Raw genomic sequence first — 14,240 nt, forward strand, 5'->3', positions numbered from 1 at the left:
CCTGATATCTTTCGACCACTACCAGGTTTATACTGTCACCCATGCTGTCAGAGCCATTCCCCATGTATAGAACAAGGGCTTTCTAGATTTCTCCTGGTTCCTGGTTTTCTAAAAGATTGATAGAATTCTGGAGGAAACTGATAGACAATCTAAGGAATCATACCATATTATCCTGAAATTACTGAAGAAGCAGTAACACTTGACAAAAAGAAAAAATCTTGGAGATCCCAGACCAGAGTTTTCAGGAAATTCTAGCCTGGGGATAAACTTGTATCTCTCCATGCCTGGTCAGGCTGACTCCTGGTCTACCCAACAGCATGTGACTCGGGACTGAGCAAAACACAGCCCAAGCCCCCACCAGGACATGCTTTAAAAGGAAATAAGATTGTTGAGGGAGCAGAAACCAAAGACTCAACTTGGCAAGTCACTCCTTAAGGATAAAGGAGCACTGGGATCCAGCCCATAGTGGCTGTTTCAAATCCACATGATTTGTTTATGGATTTTTCCCCCTTTCCTCCTGTTTTAAAACATTGGCTCCTTTGTAAAATCAAATTTTGGAGAAAATAAATCATATAAAAGAGCTGAGCAGAATCTCACGATTTGCTTAGTCAATCTTTTCATGCTACAGATGGGACACGGGGGAGAAATGACAGATCCAAAATTTACACATGACATAACTGAAAGGTGCATTGACTCACAGCATCTTTCATGAGGAAGGAAAAAAGAGTATGTTCTATATTTGTCATTTTCATGCTCAGAATACTCTGATTTCTTGTCAACTTTGTACTCTAAAACTTAAGAAGGACAAGCGAACATTTCAGCTATGAACTTAGGTTTAGCCACAAGGTTTTGAGGCCATTTTGAACGTGGTTAATCACATGATCTTTGCAAGCATGAGCATCTAGATGTGACTCATAGTTTGCTGTATCTGCAACCTTTGCCAAGTCATTTATCTGGACCTCTGGTTCCTCATTTGAGGAAGAAGAGTTAATAATAGTTCTACATTTAAATAATAGTTGATAAGACGAAGCACATAAAGTGCCTGGATACATAGTAAGTGCCCCAAAAATATTTCCTCCTGCTATTACTAATATCCCCTTCCAGCAGCACAGTGCAGAAATCTCATAGGTAATTGAGTGCTGGAATGTGGAAGACCAAGTTTAGTTTACCTACATCACATGTGGTTCTAAGATATCAGATTGCAGGACCTTCTCTTTGTAGCTAAACTTAGACCTAGTCATAAATATACTCAGGCCACATCATATGCAAAATCATGACAATGGCAACAATTTGTCCTGGGTGTCTAGTTGCCACACTTCTAAAAAGCAGCCCTCCCCTTGCATGGGGCGACAACCAGTCATTAGCCTCAGCTGTGTGATCTTACACAGGCACTTACCATCACCACGCCTTGGATATCTTACTTATAAGACAGGATAATAGTCACTCATTTCTTCATTTAGCAAATATTTATTTAGCACTTATTATGTTCTGACTGCTGAATACAAGAGGATAAATAAGAATATTTTGATCCTTGCCATGTAAACTTGAGCCTGGTGGAATTCATTTCTCATAAAGATAGGAGAAAGGCAGAATAATGTCATTGTTCTATGATTCCTTATGTTCCTTGACCTCCCTCACCACACGCAGTACATACACACCCTTCTTTCTCCTCCTTTGCCACCTACCTCAGATTTCCCAGCACTGCACACCTCTGAGCCACATCCTGACCCCGGTCATCTCTACGGTTTAAGGATGGAATGAGTATGATAATTCTCCTCCAGTTTTTGCATTTTAAACAGAACATTGAGTGAAGAGAAGTCTGGGGCAACAGGTACTGGCCACTGGCAGCTCTCAGGTACTACAGATAACCAGTGGCCCCTTCTGTCTTCTCGCAGACTTGTAGTGGTGGACAAGTTGTCTGTGTTTGCTCTATGTCTTCAGAGGTTCTGTTCTTTGTGTGTTGGTGTCAGAGGCACCAAAGGACAGGAGCATGGGGAAAAGGCTCTTGGATGACTAACGCCCCATAAGAAACCTGCCTTAAGAAGACAGCATCTACTGGGGCTGTCTGACTAAGTGGCATTTCCAGGTACTGATTCATGAGGCTGACCACTGCGGTGATTGACTTATTTCATCTGTTGGCTAGAAGAGGTGGAGAGAACATGGAGTCCACCCCTGCCCTCATCCTGGAAGAGATCTCCTTACCTGCCAAGGCAGGCCTATGGTCCCCACTCGAGCCCTGGTTCTGTGGGTGGTGTCCTTGCTTTAGAGGAAGTCTAGGAGGGAGTTTTTTTTCTTTTCTTTTTTTTAATCTTGCTAATAGAGTAGAGGTTTTTAACCAGGGATCTATGGATAGCTTCGAAAGTATCAAGAAATGTAAATGCATCTTTATATCCTCAACTTCTAACTAAAATTCAGTATTTCCTTCACTTACGAATGAAGACTAAAGCCCTGGCAGTTTAGCAACCTCTGTGCCTTTGTTAAAAAATCAAATATAGCTATTTTACATGATATTCATATTGGAAAAAGTTTAGTTGCAGGCCCTGTGCTTTTGATACCAATGGAAATCTGATGTTTTCATAACCTATTCCAGCTATGGTAGATGCCCAGTCTACCACTTATACTCATTCCTGTTCTGAAGTAGCAGTAATTAGATCCACTGCTAGATCCTATTAATTAACTTAATAAAGGCCCATATGTTACCAAATCATAGAGTTGTTTTTATATATTGATACCATTTCAGCGTATCAGTTTCCTTTGTAATTCTATGTATTATATGCATTTAAAACATTGTTCTGAGAAGGGATGCTTTCATGTCAGATAGCCAAATATATTAAGACTGCCATTAAAATAAAGCTTTAACAGTGTCCTACACACACACACACACACACATACACATGCACAACTATAGTGAACTGAGGTCTGAGGTTCTTGGACTAGACTGCGTTCGACTCTCAGCTCTGCCACATGTTTCCGATTACCTTGGATAAGTCACATTAGCTCTGAGCCTCAATTTCTTAATCAATAAAATGGGCCTAAAGGTTGTGGTCCTAGAACAATAATCCGTTTAAAGTTCTTAATGCAGTTTACCTGTCCCTTGATTTACACAGATTATCCATTCCACGTGTCTTTTTTTTTTACACGGAAGAATAGGCCAATATAAGTCATAAAAATAGGCCAATATAAGTCTTAAAAATAAAAATACTTATTTCATGTTTTCACAATGAAATTTCAATGTGAAATTTCACAAGGAAATGCTAATGAAAATTCAAAAAAAAACAAAAGAAATTTCATTCACTGTCAGTGTCTGTACTGTAATCTAAAGCAATCAGCCTCTTTTTAAGTCACTATCTTCATTGCTCAAAATATTTGGAAGTACTATTTAGTTCCATTATTTACATTTATGTTTCTGGATGATCTTTTTCGAATCCCATCTTTTGCTAAGTTTTCATAATTTCTTTGATATTCACTGCCACATTTTTAAAAACCTTTTTGAAATTTTAAGGCTTATTGGATGTTAGATTAATATCTAGAACTGCAGTTTCCAGTTTTGTGGCCAATTGAAGAGCTTTGTAAATATTTTCTGCAACAAATGAAATTGGTTCAAGGTCAGTACCGTATTCATTGGCAGGATGGGCTTCAAATATTTAGTGAATTAATTCATTACCAATTAATTCATGATCAATCAGTAATTCATTAATGTCATCTGCATTCAAATTGTCAGAGCTGCCTTCTTGAAGTTCGTTTAATAAATTAATAATGTCAGTTAATCTTCCTTCATTTGTTGGAAACTTATTCCCTGGTACAACCACTTCTGTCCATACTGCTTTCTAGCAAGCATTTAAAGTTGATGGCTCACTCAAAGCTACAGCGATATTCTTGATACAACTTAAAATTATGTATTTATTCCAGGCTTCTGTAACTGTGATTCATTATTTTCAAGTTTATTAAAAATATTAAAACTCCATTTAATGTACTAATCGATATTAAAGGTGGAAATGATGCCTTGATCTAAAGATTGTATCAAGGAAGTTGTATTTGGTGGAAAACATACAACTTTTATATTTGGATGTTCTAAATTGTGTGGGTGACCAGGTGTGTATTGAAAAGTAAAAAAGTATTTTAAAAGAAAGACATTTTTTCTTCATATAATTTTCAGCTTCTACAGCAAAACATTTGTAAAACTAATCCCGAAAAATGTCAATAGTCACCCAGGCTCTTTGATTTGTCATCCAATGAACAGGAAGATCATTAATTATGTGTTAGCAAGTAAGTATTAGTTCTTTGTACGTTGCTGAGTTAAGCTATTGTTTTCTTAGAGTAATCACCAATAATGGGAATGAAAAAAAAAAAAAAACTGCATGAAATGAGAACATGTAAATGGAAATCACATGTTAAAAGTCTGTGTGAATGGGGGGAATATTTACCGCATGTAAAAAATTCACGTGAAAAAAATACTGCGTAAATCAAGGGACAAGTGTACTTGACACATAATGAATGTATGTTAAATGAGGTATCGTTACTATTAAAAGGGCTAATGACAATGAAATTAATGAGAATAAAAACATTATTTTGATGAAACTATTTCCTGCCTCTGATTTGGCCAACTTTAAAAATTTCATTTTGTGCAAACATATGTAATTATTATGTACCAGGGACTGAACTAGGAAGTGGAGAAGTAATAGGAAAGGAATCCCAGAGGCTGATGGATTCAGAAAAGAACACCCAGTTCATCTATCAAAGATCACATCAGTGTCTAATGACCTTGAATGTGGGGCTGAGGGAGATCAGAAGAGGAAGTACTTAACCTTACCTGTTGAGGTCAGGGAATGCTTACTGAAGAGGTGACATTTGAGCTGAGTGTTGAAAGATGAGGATGAATGAGCTATTAGGATTGGGTCACAGTCCAGTTTTATGCCTTCCAAGTCTGACACCCATATATTCCATCTTATTTAACTTCTAATTTGGGGAATATGATCCATGTTAAACTGTGGAGAAATACATTCCTCTGTATCCACCATCTATGATATACATCTGTTATTTTCTGATCTAAGAACTTGTTCCTCTTGGCTCTCAACCAGAACCCTTTGGTACGGTAGGGTAGGAGGGCCTGCCAAGCTGGCATGCAGAAAACTTCTCGTGGTGGTGGCTTGAGACTCCCCTAAGCCTAGCGATGGAGTGCCAGCAAATCCAGCCCCACTGAGTTTAAATTTTTGCAGAAAGATAAAGATTTATGTTGTGACAGAAGAAAATAAAGGATAACTGAGGATATTCAATATATATGGAAAGCAAGGAACACACATAACACCTGTGAGATTCAGCACACTGCATGTGTGAGCAGAACACAAAAACATTTCAAAGTGCACTCACCTTTAAGCTCTGAAGTTATTTAAATGATCAGTAGAAGAAGACAAATCCAAGGTAGGATTCCTCAGTGAACTGTGAGGGAAAAAACTGGCCTTTGAAATAGGGGAAATTGATTAACAAGATCTAGAATCTTGTGGTCAAACAATTCAGATTTCTGACTTGGTCTCTAAATGTGGGTTCCTCCTTGCCAAGTTTTAGGTCAGATGATGCATCAAAATAAAAAGCACATGGTTGGAATATCAAAATGCCCACTGAGATGATTGTTTCTGATTTTTGTCAGTTACATATGGTATGTTAAACAGAAAAAAAAAAAAAATCCCAGGTGATTCCCTGCCAATTAACTGGAAAAATGAAATTATGATCATCCCTGTGTTTGCAAGGACCTGAAGAAGAGGCAAAGTTTGATGGAAAAGCTGTGTTTCCTCAAGTCTGTTGTCCTACATAGCCAATAAGCCCAAACACTAATTAGGATGGCTGTTGTCACCCTTTCTGTACCTTTGCTGGGACAATCACAAGGGAAATCATATACCTATTCAACTAATACTTGTACTGTATATTTCAGCAATAAGAATTAATTTTTAGGAGGTGAAATAGGTCCGAGAGATTCTCTAGGTCAACTTCTTTATTTAACAGACAAAGAAATAGATCTAGCAGGTTAGGTGACTTGCTCAAGGTCACAGAGCTTATTAGGAAAAAAGCATTACATTTTCTAAGTGGTGGGTCTTCTTTTTCTTGCTACAATATTCTGCTTCCCCCACACTGATCTGTCACTCATTCCCTGTCCATATGTCTTATTCTTCACATGCATGCTGAACAGCCTTCTCCATGGGCCAAAATCCTATCCATTTCTCACTTCCCTCTTCCATGAAGCTGTCAGTGCAGACCAAGTTCTTTCTCCTCTGAACTCCTAGCATGGATTTACTTTCCTACTGAACAAACATTTCATTTTCTGAATGGCCCTGGAATATGTGCAATCGCTGTCTTGCTCATTTAACTCCTGTACCATAATATCATGTTAGTGCCTAAGTTCTCCATTTTATAATAAGCTCCTTGAGGGCAGGGACCATGCCTTAGCTCCTTTGTGCCACCCTCCACTCTGCTCCCAGGAAACCTGGCATACCTTGAGGGCTCAACAATGTTAATAGATGGAAAAGGAAATTGAATGAAATAAGGATATAGGAGAGAGAAGGAAAGGTATCAAAGAAGTAAGAGTAACTATTTCCCCTTCCTGGCAGAGACAAGGAATTCTGCAGGGATAGAAAGGGTTACCAGAACACGGGGACGGAGGATATAAGACAGACACAGAATAGAGTAGGTAAGACCATTAACCTCCTCCAATGCCTACACGTGTTGCTTAATCTAACACTTTCTGATTTATGGACCGAAATCAGAACTAGCCAGGTAGGAGTGGGGCCAAAGGAGTGGGAGGGATCCTCCTTGGTAGTATTTCAGAAGGATCTTAAGATGAGAAGGAAATGAAAGTGAGAGGGTTGGAGAAGGCATTATTCCAAAGCAGACCCTGAATATTTAATGTCTGCTTCCAAGTTTATTATCCTCCTTCAAACTTGTCTCTACAAGGATTGACTTTAGGATGGCCAATGAGCTAAGCCTTGACTTGTTTCTTCCCTTCAAACAACTAACACAAACCTTCATCTGAACCTTGAAGCCCTGTTTCTGGCTGGAAGTCTCTTGAGAACAAACTCCAATAATTTCCGTCCGTGATCTGGGGAGGTAGTTGGCTTAGATCTTTAGACAACAGCAGCCACATCTCAGGAGAGCTGGCCCTCCTGAGAGTCAAGAGCCAGCAAGACGGCTGAAAATTGGCTGAAATTTAATCCAAACCACTCATAGCTCAGACCGATATCTACTTTAAGTTTCTAGTCCTTGATGAATATTTATACCAAAATAGGGCCAATGGAAAAGTTCCATCTGTGTGGATTTTAAGAGTTTTGCCTTTCCTCAGCCACGTTGACCAAACTCAGGAAAGCAGTAGAATCATTGCCAAGTACATGCTCTTTGAAGTGCAAGAAATTCTGAGAAGGCCCTGGACCCCATCATATTTCTTCTTATTCTGAAGACTTATAGTTGGCACACTTTTAAAAAAAAAATGCTTAATATCAACACCTCTCAGTGCTCTGTAATTTTAGCCAAGCCCTTGATACTGAGCTGACCGCAAATACGCTTTTGAAATAGTGAATGATAAGTCTATACAAAGTTTTGCTAGAGGAAATTGCTTTGTTGGTTAATACTTTTCCCCCCATCTTTTAAAAATCATAAATGGTGCAATTAATCATTTTAATTGTGCTCTTTACTTTGTTAGTACAGAAATGCCCCCACATTTTCTCCTCAGTTTTATTAGTCATTCTATACTCCTCAGAACCAAAACTCCAGAAACTTCAGCCATGTTCTGCCCTTGCTATGAGGGGCAAAAATAGAAGCTTTGCTCTTTCACTAGACATAATAGCTGCGCTTAACAAGCATGGGCCATGTTCAGGCATTGTTCTTCATAGTTTTTTCTTAATGTTTACACCAATCCCATTTTACAGATGAGTAAATCAAGATTCAGAGGGATTAAGTAAATTGCCATGATGACATAACTAGTGTGATAGATATGAATTAAATGTAAGAAATTCAATCCGAAGCTCCACACTAGTCTGTACCATTTCCCATCTATTACCCAACAGGGTTCCAGAAGGACGGACTATGGACACATTGGTCGAAGGATGAATTTACTTGGTACATAGGCATGCATTAATAACATTGAACCACATTAGAATCTTTTTCCCTTTTCAGTTCTTCTCTCCCTCTGAATATGTCAAGGAGCAAGTCAAACTGGTCCTAAAATGTTTTTTAACACCTAAACAATGCCCTAACTTCACTTTACACTGTTGGAGAGTGGTCCTCAGGCTCAGAGCTTTTAGAAAGCAATCATATTAGCTAGAATTTAATAATGTTGTTGCACATATTTTTTATGGTTACCTTCTATTTTTATACATTTTAGGGCTAAAGTTTTTTTTCCAAGAAATAAGATTTTAAAATAATTTATTTAAAGAGAAATTATAAGTAAATGATTACACAGATGGCATATTGAGGATAAAATTAATGAAAGAGGAGCGTGGAGTCCCATAAATATCTAATATTTGATAATCCTGATCTCTACAGAACATCACAGTTTTCAAAGCATCTCATATACCTCATCATATTTGATTCTCACAACAACCCTATGAAACTGGTAGGGATTATAACACATTTTAAAGATGAAAAAAATCAAGATTCACAGAGCAGAAACTGATGGCCTGGGTTACACAGATAGTGAAAAAAGGGGCCAGAGCTCAACTTCAGCTCCTCAAGCTCCAACATGGACAGTGCTCCCCAACACTGCCAGCAAATCATGTCAAGGGCAGTAGTAGATAAAGGGATATTCCAAAGCAATGAGCCAAGACTAGAAATGCTATGAAAGTCTACAGAACCTAATGACTCTCTCGAATGGGGCTGAGTTTTCACAGTTTTCTTGTACTTGTTGTATATATTCTGTTTCATGGACAACCTGCAGTTGCTACATTCTGAGTTTCTCTATGGAAGTCTGATTTTTTCTAATGAGTCACCTTCCAGAAGGTTTAGAAACTGGCTCTTCTATCAGGGAAACATCAATTTCTGGGGTACACAATGAAAGGGATGACACAAACTAGAAACGAGCCCCTCATTGAGGAAAAGTTGGGTTTCATTCAATAAGGAGAGCTTTCTTTCCAAGCCTCCTTGCCTTGGGCAGTTGACTAGGATCCAGACCACAGGTCTAGGTGACTATGTGGGCAAGGATACCATAAACCAGGGGAAAACCAGTGGGTTTGGGTGACAAAGAATATGAGTTGGCAGTTCTATAGGTCTATATGTGAAGAGATTCCAGGAGCTGAAAACACTTCTGGAGACAAAGCTAAGGTTTAGAGGAAATGGTTGAAGCCATTTGAGTACATTCAGAGCATGTTGAGAATGAAGAGCAGAAAAGCTAGTGCTAGAACTTTGGAAAGGATGGGTGAGCCGTTCCTCAGGCAGAGCAGGACTGGCCAGACGTGTTAGATGACCAGGGGAGGCTAGAATCCTGGATGTCAGAGGAAACCAGGGTAGCTCTTTTCTCTTCCAACCCCTGCAGGCATCAGCCTCAGATGTAGACTATCTAGTATGTGTTAGCTTTTCATGGGCCAAGAAGCATTGGTCACAGCAAAAAAAAAAAAAAAAAAAAAAAAAGGAAATGTTATAAAAGAAGCTATTCATAGAAATGATTACTGAGGAGCTACTATGTGCAAGGCATTATTTCAGGTACTGGTGATAGAGCAGTGAACTAGACATGCGGGACCATGCCCCCATAGAATTTATAGTGCAGCAGAAAAGAATGACATTAAAGAGTCGTGTCTATGATTAAATAATTACAATCTTGTACTAAGAAGTACAAGATAGAGGGTTTTCTAAGGTAGTATATGATAAGAGTACATGAAGGATGAATAGGAGTTTATCAGATGAAGGGAGAAAGAATTGGTCCAGGCAGAGGGAACTGCTTGTGGGTAGACTCAGAGGTATGCGGGAGTTTGGCATTTTTCCTGGGGCATATGGTTAAATGAATAATTCTAAATTTACTTAAGAGAGAATTTTTTGGAAAAGAACCTGGCTTCTGTAGTTACGATTTTACATTTTAATTGTGTTAGATGAGCTTCAAAGGTGAGACCTAGAAAGTGAATCATTTGCAAAGTGATTGACCATCAGCTAATTTCCGTTTCATAAAACTGGGCTTAGAAAAACTTAGTCTAAATACACTTTAAAGTGTTTTCATTTCTAAGAATCTATGATTTTCATGTGTCAGATTTTCTTAAATACAGGATTTAACTATATGAAGTATATACAACTAGTGCATATGTGAGGGAAAATTCAAAGAAAGGATGAAATATTTGAAAGCGTATTTAATGTTAGTTTTAAAAATATATAATAGCAAAAAAGAGAGAGGAGGGAAATCATTTATAAAAAGGATACTTGTTTTAAACCCACAAAAAATCTTGTTAAAGGCATTACACTAAAATACAAGTGGTTTTTTTTTTAACATTAAGGCACCAATGTTGGATGAAGAAGTGTGTGTGTGTGTGTGTGTGTGTGTGTGTGTGTGTGTGTGAATGCTTCCATTGTCATGTAAGTGAACCCTATGAATTTGGAGCTGAGTTTCACAGCAGGATCATTTACATAAGCAAAGACTTCAGACTTTTAATAACAGTGCTGTACATTCACACAGCACATTTCTTTTTGATATTAAGATTCAGGTAGGCAAGATTAAAAATTCTCCAACTTGGTTTGCTAAGTCTCTCCCATTTCCAAAATTTTTCCAATAAATGTGTGCCATCCTTGGAAAGATTGGTAACGCTGCGAGTTAAGAATTCAGACACACACACAGAGACGCGCCACATACAAACAGACCAAATTTTAGGAAGATGGTCTTAAGACATCAGAACGCTAAAATCAGGGGAGTCTTCTAAAACGGAGGGAGGTGCAAAGAGGAAGTTTGCCAGCCTCAAGCTTACGGTTTTCTATTTGAGTCTATTAAAACCTGAAACCTAAGAACCATGAAGCCAATTAGATTTTAATTTCCAAGTGTAACTTGAAGATATTAGGCCTGGAGACACCAACAGCTTGTTCTCATTTAGGAAGTGGGGAGAGGGAGTAGTGAGTCTTTATAAGGACTTTAAATTTTCATTTATCTTGAAGTCCCCCAAGCTACTTGGTAAATCTCTAACTAAGATACCCCAGGGGATTTGGATAATTCCTAGCTCATGGTGAGTCTGGTGGCTTTACCTATATCTTCCAAAAATCTGGCAGGGCCTTTCTAAGAAAGAAAATTAAGACCACTTCAAGACAAAAAGATTGCATTGGAACCTCTAGAAACACTTAGTTTGGCAAGAAATGCCAGGATAGCCCTTGCCCTTTGGGGATTCCTTTCATAGTCAAGGAAAACAAAGCCCACCCCCTGGGAATCTGAGTAGTCTCAAAATGTCCAAAAAAAAAGTCTGGAGTTAGGGGAGCAGGAGGACCCTCTTTCCATGGACAATTTCAGTTAAGCAGCTGAGCCCCTCAGATAATGGGCTGACTTTTCTAGAAATTTGGACAGTTTCCAAAAACAGAAAAGAATTGTTTTGCCCCCTCAGCTGGTTTTGTCAGCCAGTTTGTGCAATTCACTGGGCATGACATTCTGCCAGGGTCTGCAGCTAGTTCAAAGGGAGCTGCTGTCAAAGACAGTTCAGTCTTAAAAATCCTATTGCTACAGTCCAACAGGGTCCCTTATACATAAGATTTGTGGACCTGTTTTCGATACAGCTATGTGTAAACATCAGCTATCAGCAAGAAGCAGGCGGAGAAGAGGCTGGCTTCCTTTCTGCCTCCATCCTCTGCCAAAGGAGTCCAACAAAGGAGTCAGTCTTGGACAGGGACTGACGACTTCCTAGATTTTCCATCGCCCCTCAGACAGATCTGATCATCCAGTCATCACTCATTCAAGTTAGGATTTGGAATTTTTGCCTTATTCTTTACTCTGTTTCAAGTGACCAGACCCATCACCTTTCAAAGATAGAAGAGATATTCTGCAAATATGTTGAGACTGCCCACTTTCATCTGGGAGAGGGAGTCCAGCCATGCAAATTGTTTCCCAGCAGTGCTATAGCTCTTCCATCCAAACGTGTTGAATCATGTCAGACCTTTCCAAGAGCTGCAAACTCTTGAAAAATGTACAGATTTGAGTCTTATCGTCTCTGCCTATTTTTTTTTTTTAATTTAAGTGCTAAAAATATCAAAGAGTGAAATTATCAAAAAGGCAGACAGAAAGAAGGAAAAGAAAAAGGGGCAGATAATCCCCTATCTTGGCTGGCGGAGCACTCGGTGTCTGCTCCATCATGCCAAGTGATAATGTGGTAGGAGTCAGACATTACTAAGAGACTCAGTTAACTGACCAGGCCAGATAGCAGAGAAAACTGTGGTTGCAATAATTCTTTTTAATCAGAAGGACATTCCAGGAAGCAGACAGTTAAGGATGGGGTTTCTTAGGGTGGGGTGAGGTTTTAAAGCCAGTCTCACCTTGAAGGCAGGCTTTATGCCCTTATTCCTCTTATAGCCCTGGGTTTGGGCATTCCTGCTTTTCTAGAATCTGCTGGAATCAGAAGTTCGGCTTACCAGAGGCAGAGTGTAGGAGAGGAGAAGGCAAAAGCAAGGTCTTAAACAGAGAAACCTTTCATTTTGTATTTCCTTTTCCACATGTGGATTTTTTTTTTCTACTTGGTCTTCATAGCCAGATTAACCCTTTTTGTTTACACATGATGTAAACCTTGGGGATATCTCATCATTTCCTCCCCTGGAGCGGAAGACAGAACCAAACAAGTGATTACAACTATAGAAGTATTCCATAAAGGGTCGTACACAGTGGTCAGGAGCTTATGGCGGAAGGAGAGGAGATACCTGGTCTGGGAAAATCAAGGACCTCCCTGAGGAAGTGATAGGAGGAATTGGATGGTGGTTTCCAGAACTTTCCCTTGGGGTATGTTCATCAAGGAGCCTGAACAGACAATTAGAACCCACTCTTGGGACAGCTGGTGTGGGACACAGCAGCAGTAGGTCCCTTTCGCCACCCCAAAGGGTCGGAGAACACCACGTGTCCTGCTAACCTTTCACACACTAGAGCAGCCGATCAGACTTCTGTGAATTCAGTGCTCCCTCCCGGCCACCCTGACTTTCACTTCAATTTTATGTGTTAAACTTGACATGTTGAGAGAGGGAGGTCAGTAAGGAGAACGTGGTATATTTTGCCCCAAACCTAATTGTCCTAGACTTGAACCTGGACAAACTTTCTTCACAGACAAAAACAAAACACCATTTCTTATAGAGAGTAAAAAGTACCCTTTTGTTGGACTTTTGTTTAAAACTTTATTTGAGACATCAAACACTCCTAACATCATCAGCTAAATCCATCAGACTAACTCTTTCTACCCCAGCCAGTCTGTGCAATAAATTTAACACATATGAACCGTTTAATAGGAAAATAATTGAATCTGTACCATGAAATACTGACGACTCAGGCACTTCTTCAATTAGCTCATCACCCACCAAATGTTTTCCTATTCTGTTGCTTTAAATAGGATTGGTCTTTTTTAAAAAAGGAAGAAACATAAAAAGTTTTCCATCCATTGAAGTGTAAGTACTAGATCAGTTGGGCTACACTCAATTTGTTTAGTCTGTTCATTTTTATCCTCATTACATATAAATTCAGGAAAAGGGTATCTAAGTTGAAGAGATTTCTTCACATGTGTGTTTATCCAGACAGAGGAGTAGAAATGGCCAGGGGGCAGCCTTGGGGGAGAAGGATAGATTTGGACACACAGCCGCACACGTGCTCACACACACAGTCCCCTGAAGAACATTTCCGTCCCCGGATATCACCTCTAATGTAGATGAGGACTTTGTTGCTGACTGTCTGAGAGTCACTGTGGTTTTAGGAGGTTCATTCAAAGTTATTTCCATGGCTGGTTTGCACATCATCAGAGTTCAGGTGGGATGGTGCAGAATGAAAATTCGAACAGAGGGGAAGACCGCCAGCAGCCAGTTCTGCACACTCTTCTGTCTGTTGCTACCATGTTCTAAGCCAGTCATCTTGAGGCTGGATGGGATAAAAAATAGATCTCTCCAGGATCTGGGCTACAAGTCTCATTTTTTTCATCTCATATTTAGGGAAACGGAGTTCTCTCAGCAATGACCTGCAGCTCTAGCTTGAAGCCTCCCAGCTAGAGGACAAATATAGCAACAGTTTGCTTAAGACTGAAAGTGGGGGGGGGGGGGAATGGGGAACATTTATTTTACAT

At 39.3% G+C, this 14,240-nt stretch overlaps 2 protein-coding genes across 2 annotated transcripts in view; one reads left to right on the forward strand and one right to left on the reverse strand.

Annotated features, from left to right (window-relative positions):
* Positions 1-14,240, reverse strand: part of SSUH2 (ssu-2 homolog) — a 311,599-nt gene that overhangs the window by 193,171 nt on the left and 104,188 nt on the right. The gene's annotated exons all lie outside the window — the stretch shown is intronic.
* LMCD1 (LIM and cysteine rich domains 1) overlaps positions 1-14,240 on the forward strand; it is a 53,946-nt gene that overhangs the window by 5,029 nt on the left and 34,677 nt on the right. The gene's annotated exons all lie outside the window — the stretch shown is intronic.

The sequence above is a fragment of the Rousettus aegyptiacus genome, unplaced genomic scaffold (genome assembly GCF_014176215.1).
Source record: "Rousettus aegyptiacus isolate mRouAeg1 unplaced genomic scaffold, mRouAeg1.p scaffold_m13_p_4, whole genome shotgun sequence".
Taxonomy (NCBI): Eukaryota; Metazoa; Chordata; class Mammalia; order Chiroptera; family Pteropodidae; genus Rousettus; species Rousettus aegyptiacus.